Here is a 13060-nt window from a genome sequence, read left to right as displayed (position 1 = left end):
AGAACAATATCAGATGAGGGAAGAAGGTGCTGGGTTTAGGTAAAATGATATTAAAAGATGAGAGTACTTTAATAAAGTTATGTTGTTTCTTTTCAGAAATTGCTGTTATGACAATGCGTTAGGAACACAGGAACACAGGAAGCTGCCATATACAAAGTCAGACCATAGGTCTATCTAGCTCAGTATTGTCTTCACAGACTGGCAGCAGCTTCTCCAAGGTTGCAGGCAGGAATCTCTCTCAGCCCTTCCTTGGAGATGCTGCCAGGAAGAGAACTTGGAACCTTCTGCTCTTCCCAGAGCGGCTCCATCCCCTAAGGGGAAGATCATTAATTTCTCTGTACTTTGAATCTCTCCTATGATCCAACTGCCCCTGTTTGCCGGGGGCAGTCCTTACATTCTGATACACATTCCTGGTTTATCCTGTACTGGTACATGTCCTGGGCTACCCTGTTCCACAGCTGGTACCTGTAGGGTTACTGATGCTGGAGTCTGATGAAGATATCAGCAGGCATCCCAGCAGGGAACAAGGCAGAGTAACAGGACCAAGGACAGCTGACTCGACTGGAACAGGACCACAGACAGATCATTCCCCCATCGTGCTCCCAGAGTATTCAGATCTGGAGTCTGGGAGCCTGAAAGGGTGGAGGAACTGGCTGCATGGGCTTCCTCCTTCTAATGTTTAACAGCCACGGCAGCCAACCAGAGACGGAGAGAAGGAGGAGCTCCCTACCCTCAAGTCCGGTTACAAACAGTGGCACCCTTCAGACAACACAATGTCACTGTCTGACTGGAGGTTTTGGTGGCAAAACCGAAGAGGAACAAGGGGTTCCAGGTCAGGTTTGTGGCTGGAAACCTCAGGCCACTTTTGTCACAAAACCGAGGGTTCCAGGCTTCGGACTACCACAAACCAAAACCTCTGGTGTGATTGCCTCTGGGCAAGAAGCATTCAGTGTGAGAGCCATTTCCCACCATGCTGACCCTCATGCAATGCTGCACTTCCTCCAGTTCAGGAGGGGGGCACTTTCAAGAGAAACAGAGCCCTGTCAAGCCCCAGCGCCATCTTGGAAGATGCATATGAAGCTCTAGGAAGTGTTGTTCTTCCCAACATTTTCTTCATAGAGCCCTAGGGAGAATGTACTGAGAAAGACGACACTTTTCAGGACTCCACAAGCACTTTTGAAGATTGTGCTGCAGCTTGAGAGAGATCCATTCCCCTTAAAGGAGACCAACTGGCCATGGGCAAGGTGAAGCACTAGGAAAGGTCAGCTCCACATGGTGCCAGAAGGACTTAAGCTTTTCTCAGCTTAAGTTTTTTGCAGGCTTAATAAGCAACTATTCAGGGAGACACACTTGGGGTTGAAGGCAGCCACCACTGGCTCCAGGACTTTGTAGTGAAGTACAGTACCCTGGTACATCTTTGGCAAGAACAACACACACTCTGCAGGCTCTTAAATCAGTAGAAGATGGGCAGTTGCAGAGTCAGTAAAACCCAGCATGCAGAAGGTGGCTTCAGCCATATCTAATGGGGCCCATGATCCTTGGTGAGAACTGAGCTGTTAGAAGCTGTTAGAGTAGAACTGATCATGTGGTAGCAAGCACGAATTGCCACCTTTGCTAAGCAGAGTCTGTCCTGGTTTGCATTTGAATGGGAGACTATATGTGAGCACGGCAAGATATTCCCTTTAGGGGGTGGGGCTGCTCTGGGAAGAGCACCTACATGCTTCCATGGAGAAGGCTCCAAGTTTCCTCCCTGGCATAGGGCTGAGAGAGACTCTTGCTGGTAACCTTGGAGAAGTTGCTGCCAGTCTGTGTAGACAATACTGAGCTAGATGGACCAATGGCCTGACCTGGTATAAGGCAGCTTCCTCTGTTCCTTCCTAAGCATGTTGCTATTTTTGTTTATGAAATATTAGTGGGTATGCTTCTGCCTTTCTTAATACTCTTTTTGGGGGGCTTGTTTTCCTAATCCCCTTGTAGACCTCCAGCATCTGTTGGGAGCAATATTGTGAGGCAAATGACCAGACATAATGACTTTCCAAGGTCCTTGTGATGCCTTATTAACATTCCGTTAGCATAAGTCCTGACTTTATTATTGACTACATTGAATACACAATGCACTGACCTCTGCCACCTGAAACTAAATCTCTTCCTGCAGATCTATCAAACTGATTTCATACACAGAGGAAGTGGGGGTGGGGAAGGAGAGGGGAGGAACAGAAGTTAACTGATCATTATTTTGTCCTGGGAAACTTTTAGCACTCAGTGGGGAAAGGCTGCCTGTTCTTTTTATGCTAATTAGCATATCAGGCCATTATTATAATGTTAAGTGCTAATAAGTCATAACCCTCAGGAAATAAAGCATGCCAAAATAAATTATGTGCCGGCACTGAAAACAAATGTAAGAAGAGCCTTCTTGCTGGGTCAGACCAAAGATCTGTCTAGTCCCATATTCTGTTTCCCACTGAGGCCAACTAGATCATGGAATTTTAGAGTTGGAAGGGACCTTGGAGATCTTCTAGTCAAACCCACAACACAAAGCAGGACACTGCTACCGCTTCTTGACAGATGAGCACCCAGCCACCTGACAACATCAAGAGAGGGAGAGCCCACCAAGAGAACAAGGCAGATTGTTCCACTGTCAAATTGTTGGTTTGTTTGTTTACATTTAAAGCTTTTATCAATGACCTTCTTTAATGCGCAATTGAAAGTTAAAAGTTTCAGTTGAGCATTAAAGAAGGTCATTGAAAAAAACGTTGAAGTGTGGAAATGCATATTTCATCACCCTTATACCGTCTTATTTACATTTATATTCCGCTTTTTCTCCAAGGAGCCCAGAGCAGAGTACATAGTTCAGTTTCTCCTCACACCAACCCTGTGAAGCAGGTTAGGCTAAGAGAGAAGTGACTGGCCCAGAGTCACCCAGCAAGTATCATGGCCGAATGGGGATTTGAACTCGAGTCTCCCCACTCCTAATCCAGCATTCTAACCACTACACCACATGAATAGTTCCTACAGTTAGGAGATTCTTCATAGTCTGAATCTGCTCCTTTGCTGTTTCAACTTATTGGTTCTAGTCCTACCTTCAGGAGTAACAGAAAACAAGTCCACTCCTCCTTCTAGATGCTTCGGGGAAGCTCACAAGCAGGGTGGTAAGGCAGCAGTCTTCCCCTTTTGCTTGTCTCAGCACTTGGAATTCAGAGCTGTCGTGTCTCTGAATAATATACCTTTAGGAACATAAGAACATAGGAAGCTGCCTTATACGGGTCCATCACTCCATCTAGTACTGGTGGATCTGGCTCAAGGTTGTCTACACTGACAGGCAGTGGCTCTCCAAGGATTCAGGCAGGAATCTTTCCCAGCTCTACTTGGATATGCCAATGATCAAACCTGGGACCTTCTGCATGCAAAGCAGATGCTCTGTCACTGAACTACAGCTCCATCCCCAAAAGAAGGGGAATAGAAGCAACACCCATAGCAGACAGGAAGCGATATCCCAATGTAGTTGCACATCCCACTTATTACCATCGTGAAATCTGCTGAGAAAGTGAATCACTACATGATTACTGCCACTGAGCTACATGCTATAAGTAAGCTTTGGTAGACCTCTCCTCCAAGAATGTTTCATTTCATGGTAGTGAATGCCAATGGTTAATTATGGATTGTGATTTGAAGTGATTTCTTTTGTTGGTCCTGAACCTAATGCTTCCTTCAGTGATCTAATCTTTTGAGAGAGGAAGAAACATTTCTCCATATCCATATGTTAATAATTTTCTAGACATCTATCATATCCAGAGGCACCCTTCCTGGACTTCCAGGCAGATGTCTGGTCCTCCACACTGGGTGGAACATAAGAATATAGGAAGCTGTCTTATACCAAGTCAGACCATTGGTCCATCTAGCTCAGTATTGTCTACGCAGACTGGCAGCGGCTTCTCTGAGGTTGCAGGCAGGAGTCTCTCTCTGCCCCATCTTGGAGATGCCAGGGCAACAGGGAGCCCCCCCCCCAATGTCCTGCCAGGGGCTGTGGTGGTGAGCCACCAGCCTGTGGCAGGCAACCAAGCATTTGATGTGGAGGGTGGCCACAGCCAACCCACAGTCTGCTCTCCAAGGCAGGCCGGCCTGCCCTCCGATCTCCTCTCGTGTGCAGCTAGTGGGGCTGAGGGCAGGACATGGCCAGACCTGGAACAGGTGAGCCAACCAAGTCGCTTCCCCATGCCTGCTCAGTGACATGCTCGCAACACTCACAAGTCGCACTGCACCGGTGAGGGGAAGCAGCTTGGGCAGTTTGCCTGCTATAGGCTCAGCCAGGTCCAGCCTGGGCCCACTGCTCTAGCCACCGTGGAGGCAGGTGGCTGCAGGCTGGCCGCAGGCAGGCCCGCTCAGCCCTCAGCCCCCACGGCCATGCACAAGAGCAGATCAGCAGGCAGGTGGGCCACGAGTGGGCAGGGGGCTGGCCACAACTGTCAGTATCTGGCCACCTGGCAGGGAAGTTCACAGTATCCAACGGAGCTGCAGAAAGAAGATACGGCTTGGACACAGTTCTTCATTATCGGGCTTGGCTGCAAGCTGTCGACACGGAAGTTGACAAACGTTGCTTTCCAGCAGTGAATAGAAAGCTGGTGACGCAATTTATAGTACAAGCCGAGAGCTCCCAGCTGGCAGGAATTCAAGGCATCAGCCCTCTGCAAGAGGCGTTTACTCCTCCTGGTAGTTTCAAGCTGAGTTCTTCGCCTTGTAATACGCCTTTGTTGTGGAGTCAGTGGGGGGGTTGCTTGCCTAGCTTCTCTTCTGATTGGTCCGTCACGGTTTCTGCTGTCTCAGGTTGTTGTGCCTGTTCTGAATCATCTGCCTCAGCCGTTTCTTGGAAACTGACAGCCGGGCTCTGCCCGTCAGACACCCCGGCATCGGCTGAAAAGTTGACAGCTTCCCCTTCCTCCTCGCTGTCTGAGATCAAGGGCGTGACAACAACTGCCCTTAGTGTTGCATGCTTGGCAGTAAAGCCACCCTGGCCCCTGGAGAAACATTGTGAGGGGTGGGGTGCCCAAACCCAGCCCAGCCCCACTGAAGTGCATGATCCAGCTAATTAAATGGCAGGACTGTCTATGCCAAATGTGGTATGTGCAGCTCAGTAAGGATGTGCAGAATGGGTTCTATTCAAACGCGGTTCAATTCGAACCATGCTGGTTTGGCCAGTTTGAACATGAACTGGACTGGCACCCCCTTTTTTTGACTGACCCAACCCTGGACTGAACTGACCACAGTTTGAATGGAACCAGTTCGGAACCAGTTTGATGGTTCGAGGGGTATGCCCGTAAAGGGGCAACTGGTGAGGATTCCCCTTTACAAGCAAAGTTGGGGTGTGTGTGGGGGGGGTGGAACTCTGCCTTCAAAATACTTCTAATAGCAGCCAGGGGTGGTGGTGAGAGGGCACCTTACCACCACTGCTGGTGGCAGTGGCAGCTCCTCTAAACTCCAGATCGGGTCTGGTGCTCCCAGCAGCATGGTCTGGTTCTGGCCTCTGCGTATGCAGGATGCTAAGGTGTCCTCTCGCTGCCCCACCCCTATTATAAGTATTTTTAAGGCAGGGTTCCCTCCTTTGCTTTTAATCACCAGATTCCCCTTTGCAAGCATACTCCTCAAACAAACCAGTTCTGAGCTGGTCTGACCCGATTCAACTGTCAAACCACTGGAGTCATTTTAACTCAAACTGGCTCACGGACCAGTGATCCAGTTTGAATTTGATTCAAATTCAAACTGAACTGCCAGAACCAGTTCTGCGCACACCCCTACAGGTCAGTGGGAAGTATCTTATTTGGAATTTCTTTAACAACAACAACAAAAACCAACCAAACTAGTTTCCAGCTTTCCCAGGGCATGTTCTGGTATTAAAAAATAGTGCATTGCAGCTGCTGCTTATCTTGTAGCTGGGGCGGGGGGGAACCTTAAGGTCTAGGCTCCATAATTACCTAGATGCACCTCTAATCATGTCTCCCTTTGGATGTTCATTTTCCCAGCTAAAAAACCCCAAGTTTTTTAGCTTTTTCTCACAGAGAAAGTATTTTAGTCCCTGGATGGTTATGGTTGCCCTCCTCCCTGGCTTCTCCAAGATAGGGCTGAGAGAGATTCCTGCCTGCAACCTTGGAGAAGCCACTGCCAGTCTGTGAAGACAATACTGAGCTAGATAGACCAATGGTCAGTCTGACTCAATATATATGGCAGCTTCCTATGTTCTAGTTCTATGATGCCTCCTTGAGATGAGAGAACCAGTTCTAAACACAGTACCTTAAGCGTGGCTACACCATAGATTTATAAAAGATATATGATACGTGCTGTTTTATATTTTTAGTTTGTTAAATTATGCTTTATAGGAAACTGACAGGCTGCTAATCATCTTTGATCATCTTTGGAGGCCTTCACCAAGTCCCTCTACGTTTCAGGTGTCAGGGGCCAACATAGTTAAGCAGCAGCTGATGGCCCACTGCTGATTCCTGAGAATCCCTTTGTGCCCATAGCCTTCATGTGGTCCTGAAGAAGCAACACCCAGGCTGGAGGGGAGCTATGGAGGGCAGTTTGCCAAGGACCCAGTGAAATCAGGAACCAGCCCTGCAGGTAGTGGTTGGAGAAAGGGCTTTCTCTGTTGCAGCACCCTAATTCTTAAATGCTGCTTCCAAAGAGGGTCATATGGCACCGACTTTTCAGAGTCCAGGTGAAGAGCTTCTATATTTGCCCAGGCCGATAGCGATAGAGCTAGAGATACATACATACATACATACATACATATTTGGCTGGAGTTTCATTGGTTTTATTGGGATTGGGCTGATGCTTTTCTCCCTAAATTATTAATGATCTAATTTATGCTTTTAAATTGCAAGCTGCTCTGAAAGTCTCCAAACTGAAGAACAGGCTATAAATATTTGTAACAAATAAATAAATAAGTCTGGAGATGGTAGAAGAGATGATACCAACAAACAGAAGCCTTGATCCAGTGACATTTCTGGATGTAACTCTATCTTATCCAAACACACAAACACATCCTGTTTCTAGCTAATGAGGAGCCACACACAAACACAAAATCATTGCTAGAAGCATTGATAGCCTTCATGCAGTTGTGGTAGAGTGACACTTTTGGCCAAGAAAGCCACTCCATTGTCCCCTTTTCTCTCCCATCCCATGCTTCAAGATTAGTTTCATCACAAAGCTTGGAGGGAGCTTCCCCAAGTAAGAGGGTACCCTTGAGGGCAGTTTGTCAAGCCCTCCCTGAGACCCGGAGCCGGCCCTGTAGAGGTAATATGGAACACAGTGAGAAAGGGCAGGGGCAGGCTTCCCATGAGGTGAGGTGAGGCCGTTGCTGGAACATTTGGGGTCTACAGACATGGCAAGATGCTCCCTACAGACACGGCAAGATACTCCCACCTCACTTGCCTCCCTCTGCTGCCTGCAACCAATGGAGTGGCTCTGCATAATGTCACCTTAAGACAGTTCTCTGCCTCTACAGCCTCCTCTTCCTCCTCTTCCACCCAGCCCATGCCTTTTCCTGCCTTCCTTACTGGGCCAGTAATGAAAGAAGGAAGCAAAAAAGGAATCAATGAAAGGGTTGTAGAGTACAGGAACCAGTCCATAGAGTGTCCAGAACTCTACTGTCTTTTCCATAGAGTGTGGTAGTATACAGAGGAAGACGAGGAGGCAATGGAGGAGCTGGGTGTGGTTTGCACACCTAAGGGTGCAGTAGCAACTGTTGCAGCCACTGCAACAACAACAAAAGTCCCAAAAGGAGGTGAGTGGGGTTGGAGAGGTGGCCTTTGTGCTTTGCCTCAGGTGCACTGAGCTCTTGGCCATTACTGGGAGAGGGTTATTGGCTCCAAGCTCTGCTTGTGGGCATCTGGGAGGCATCTGATTGGCCAGAATGGGAAGCTAGATGCTGGAGTAAGTAGACCTTTGATCTGATCCAGTAGGACGCTTATGATTTTATGTTCTTAACAAATTCCAGATATAAAGAGTCCAGGGTCTTTGGAGACTAATAAAGAGCCAACAGAATGAAGACCCCATTTGTATCTTAAAGGCTAGTCAATTTATGATGGTACACACTTTTGTAAGCCAAACATTTGCCAACTACCACTGCTCAACCTCATTTCAATGGACCTTGCACGCAAGCTTGTAATGGACAGCACCCAAGTAGTAAGTTAATGATGATTATTTTTCATGTGTGTTTACATGTATGTCTTTCTAATTCTTATGAACCTTTCCCTTAAAACCAGAATAATTTAGAAAAAATACATTTCGACTTCTTCATTAAGTCCCCAAGAGGGAAGAACTTGTATTTCATTGACTGTAGTTTATGCAAATGAGGTCAGAGGAATTAACATATTGGAAGGAGCTGACGTTTGTCCTGATATATTGAATCGTTAACATGACAGAATCACTTAAGCTGGATCCACTAACATCAGGTTTCCTCTCATTATTGACCCCTGCAGAGTGGGCCTGACAAGTAAGACTGCTGCAAAGTTCATTAATAATGTGGAATAAATCAGCCATTCAGGAAATACTGGGAACAAATGACACCAAACTCACACTTTTTGCAACTTCAGCAGAAATCAGATTTTGTCAAGGACGACAGTTGCAACTCTGTCCTTTTCTAACCTATATTCAGGTATAATTTTCATTAACAGATGCCTCCCAGTACACACTCGAAGCTCTGACATCTGCAGGGGGATTCTGCTCATTTGATGTTCTGTGAAAGTGCCATTTACTAGTACAGGGGTGGCCAATCTGAGGCTCTCCAGCTGTTGTTGGACTACAAACCCCATCATCCCCTGCCACAATTCATTATACAGTCCAGTCCCTTGGTGTATCTGGCAAGCATGACCCATTGGCTTTCAGAGAATTACAGCTTTTCAGTTAAAAGAGTTAGCAACCCAGTCCTATGGTGAGCTTGTCTTCTTGTGGTAGACGTTTGTATCACTCCATCTAAAACCATGCCAGGGACATGGCACAAAAAGCTTTGTTGCTGAAATCGTTGGGGTGTGTGTGTGTTTGGCAAATGTGGATTGTGATTCTGGTAAACCCTGCTTTGGATATGCCGATAACTGTACTGAGATTTGTGTCACTTTTGACAAAACTTGGTAACCGTGAATCAGGATCTTGGTAACCGTGAATCAGGATCAGGTTATTGCACTTGAATTATTCAGCCTTATTTAGTCTCAGAATGCCCCCCACTTTGGAAATATTAATTATTTTGCTTTGTGCTATCTGTGTTCTAGAACAAGGGTTCCCAACCTGTGATCCTCCAGATGTTACCAGGACAATTGTAGCTGGGGATGCTGGGAGTTGTAGTTCAGCAACATCTGGAGGTCCACAGGTTGGTAACCCCTGTTCTAGAATCTTTTAATTTTTTTATTAAAACTTCTCCTGTGCACCTGGAATAAAACACAGAACAGAAGAGGTCAAATGAAATCAAACTGGCATTGTAAACATAAGGCTGATGTCCTGACTAAATTACTCAACAGAAGTCCCATTGACATTAATCGGACAGGTTAGTCATGATTCATTTGTCCTATGAATTTCAGTAGAACTTCTGACTGAGTAACCTAATCAGGATAGCAGCCAAAATCTCTTTAAGAGACAAAAGAGCTATGAGTAAATGAGTTGAGGATGGCATCTCTAGAGATGGCATCTCTGCCTAGCTGGTTGATAGATATTAGTTGATGAGGTGGTTTATATACCACCCTGGGCCATTTCTGGAAGGGTGGTATATAAAACACTGACACTGTGCCTCCCCACCCTGCCTACTCGCATCACCTTTTCCAACAATCACCCTTGGCAGTTAGTGCTACTGCTGGACAGGAGGAGCATTCTAGGACCTGTGTGACCTATCTACTTACCTGCTAGGCCGAGCCTCAGGGACTTCATGACACCTGAGCTCTTCCCACCCAGCCACTCTACAGCACCTTTTCCAACAGTCACGACAGTTGAGGCAGTTGTTGCTGCTGTTGAAGGAAATGAAAATTTCCACTAGGCAGGGGCAGAGCTACAATAGGGCGGACGGGTCTGAAGAAACCACACCCACTGCCTCAGGGGCCGCCTGGCCCAGCAAAAGGAGCCCCTTTCTCTCCTCCCCTTCCCCACTGGCTAGCTCACCAGTCACTCCCTCTGGTGCCCACTGCCATGCTCTTCTCCATGGCAGTGCACCACGCTTCCTATTCCCAGTGGTGCATGGCGCTCCTGGAACCTGCTGCTGCTTCCCAGCCACTCGGGGTTCTTGATGGTCCCGAGGCGGCTGGGAATGTGCATGCCAGCTGGAGCATGGGTGGCAGGAGCATGCCTCCCCTGTTGCTGGGGTGGGGAGGCGACCCTACCAACATACCTCCACTATCACTGCCACCAGGGTAGAGAGGCTGCTGCTGCTGCCACCATGGGAGGGTTGTCCATGAGAACACAGGCAGGGCATGACCTCTCTACACCACTACCACTCGGACATACCCAAGCTCTTTCGTGCACAAGTAGCTCTTTGGATCTTGGCCATTATATGGCCATTATTTTTGGCCATATGACTCTGTGAGTAATGAAATATAAGGTTCCTGGGTGTTGCGGCCAGCAGCGAGGTTGATGGCTAAAACTTCCAAGGCCTAGTTCTCTCTAAAATAGTAGGCTGTTCACCTATTTTTGTGCCATTTTTCCCCCTAGTGAGACCTAAGCCTGATTCTTAATGTCCAGACTGCGTTTCATCAGTTTTACAGTCAGTTCATACTACAAATGGGGGCTTCTTTGCCTGAAAGCTCTTCCATACAAAAATATTCCTTCTGCATAGAAAAACAGACATGAGGGAGAAAGAGTCTGGCCTAGCCTTCCCCTGACATACTAGTTTTCTTCATGCGGGGGGGGGGGTTGTTGTTATAGAGAAGGAATCAGCGACAAGAGCTGCCGCCTGCAATCTGGTGAAGCCAAGGCATAGATTTGCCACTTCAGTGAGAACTAGGCCGAAGCCTGACTAGATTTTGGATGGCCTCTGCTCTACCAATCAAAGAGATCTAATCTAGTTGCCTTGTGCCGCAAGCTGTACTTCTGGCCTCTTCTTGTTTAACCTTACCACTTTGCAAGGTTTAAAATATTGATCTTGTTATTTTGGCGTTCAAGCTTTCATCTGCCGTTTCCCCTCAAAACAATAATTAGGATACCGCCTGTTGCGATGGTTGTTGTGGTTGCTGCAGCGGCCTTTCAGGCAGACTCATTTCATTGGTTCATCATTCTTTGCTCTATTGATTACTGTTGTCAACATCTCTACTCCAGATTGTAGAGGCTTGATGAGGACAGGTACCGAGCAAACACAGCAGTGCAGAGTCAGCTGTTTGCTTGCAGATTTGAAAGGCAAAGTGTTCCAGGAAGGTGCATTGAGTGTTCAGCCAAGTGCATAATCTTTGTCAGTATATGATATAGAGCGCACTGAACTATCTTATATCCCTCGTGACAAACAAGGCTGTGAAATCCAGTTGCTTTGTTCTATGAATACTCGAGCAGGAGAACACATGACCCTAACAGAGCAAAAACAGGAATCAAATTTGACTGAAAAGAGACAAAAAAATCTTTAAAATAAGAATATTTAATGCATGATGATGCTATAACTAAATTCAAAGGGCCAAACCAGATGGCAATGTTAATCGTGCGATAGAGGCTGTTTTGTAAAATATAAATAGCATCTGTGGAGTTTGGGGGAGCATCTGGATCAGGCCTGTGGCAGAAGCAAAAGGTTAACATTCCCTCACCAGGGTTCAGATCCAGATCAGGGGCCTTTGCACCTGCTATTTATATTTCAAATAAAACTAACACATAGGTTCCTTCCATTCATGCTATTAACATATTGTCAAGTTTGGCCCTGAGGTTATATAAAAAGGGGAAATAACTGATGCCCTTTTAGCAAGTTCTCCCATGCCCAAAATCCATGGGTCTCGTGAAAAAATCCCAAACCCACTCTGACAGAGACGGGCACCTGTACCATGAGACAGAGTGAGGCGGTCGCCTCAGGTGAAGGTACAAGGAGGGGGCAAGCGTCTTTGGGGGAATTACTGTGTTATTAATTGATTACTATAAGCTGACTTGGGGACCATTTTGAGGTCAAAAGAGTATATATCTCTTAAATGAACAAACAAGCAAACAAATTCGAGTTTATACAGTATATTAATTGTGGAACTATGCTTTTTAGTTCAATTTTTTATTTTAAAAAAATGGAGAATGAGAATGAGGAGGAGGATCTTTGCACTATCCAGGAGACATTAGTTCCACCTAGGAACATAGGAAGCTGCCTTATTTTGAGTCAAACGACTGGTCCATCTAGCTCAGTATTTTCTACACTGGCTGACAGTGGCTCTCAAAGGTTTCAGCCAGGAGTCTACCCCAGCCCTACCTGGAGGGTAGGGAGTGGCATAGGAGTGTACCTGGGACTGTTTGCATGCAACCATGCAGGCGCTCTTCCATTGAACTATGGCCCCATCCCCATCTTATAACACTCACATGAAGTCATCCATCTGAATGCAAATCAAGGCTAGGGATGTGCAAACCGGCTCGATGGTCCGGGGTCGAACCGAACCACCACCACCCCCAGCTGTTCAGGGTGGTGGTGGTTTGTGAATATATCTATTTTTTAACTTTCTCTCCTTTGGGAGAAGCCCAAATAAAATGCCAGGCCTCGCAGAGGCCATTTGCACATGCATGGCAGCATCTAAAATGGCTGCTGCGCTGAACTATGGAGGCCCAAATGGGCCAAAGAACCAGCTGAACTGGCCGGAGGGAGTGAGAATGGAGGCTGGCAGGGGGAGGCGAACCTCTGCAGTACACACACACCCCTGCCGCCACTTCGAGGAAAAAATATTTTTTTAAATTGTTTTTAAAAAAAATTTTCTTGAATGCCCCCCCCCGAACCAAACTGGGGGTGGGGGGCGTTTGAGGGGGTGCCGGACTGAACTGATCCGGTCAGGTTCAAGTCTGGTCCAGTCTTGAACCGGACCGGGCCAGCCAGTTCCGTGCACATCCCTAATCAAGACAGATCATGCTTAGCAAAGTAGACAATTCA

At 47.0% G+C, this 13060-nt stretch overlaps 1 long non-coding RNA gene across 2 annotated transcripts; it reads right to left on the bottom strand.

The window, feature by feature from the left end:
- Nucleotides 1-3104: 3104 nt before the first annotated feature.
- On the bottom strand, nucleotides 3105-12675 carry LOC128328340 (uncharacterized). Of its 2 annotated transcripts, XR_008309150.1 has the most exons (3): nucleotides 12502-12675; nucleotides 9879-11525; nucleotides 3105-3224 (listed from the first exon to the last, which is right to left on the bottom strand). It is a non-coding gene; the product is annotated as an uncharacterized LOC128328340 (long non-coding RNA). The 2 variants fall into 2 exon arrangements; XR_008309149.1 differs by lacking the exon at nucleotides 3105-3224 and having other exon boundaries at nucleotides 7945-11525.
- Between the last annotated feature and the right edge of the window lie 385 nt (nucleotides 12676-13060).

Source organism: Hemicordylus capensis, chromosome 5 (genome assembly GCF_027244095.1).
Source record: "Hemicordylus capensis ecotype Gifberg chromosome 5, rHemCap1.1.pri, whole genome shotgun sequence".
In the NCBI taxonomy this organism is placed as follows: Eukaryota; Metazoa; Chordata; class Lepidosauria; order Squamata; family Cordylidae; genus Hemicordylus; species Hemicordylus capensis.
This window is presented reverse-complemented; position numbering and strand designations above follow the sequence as displayed.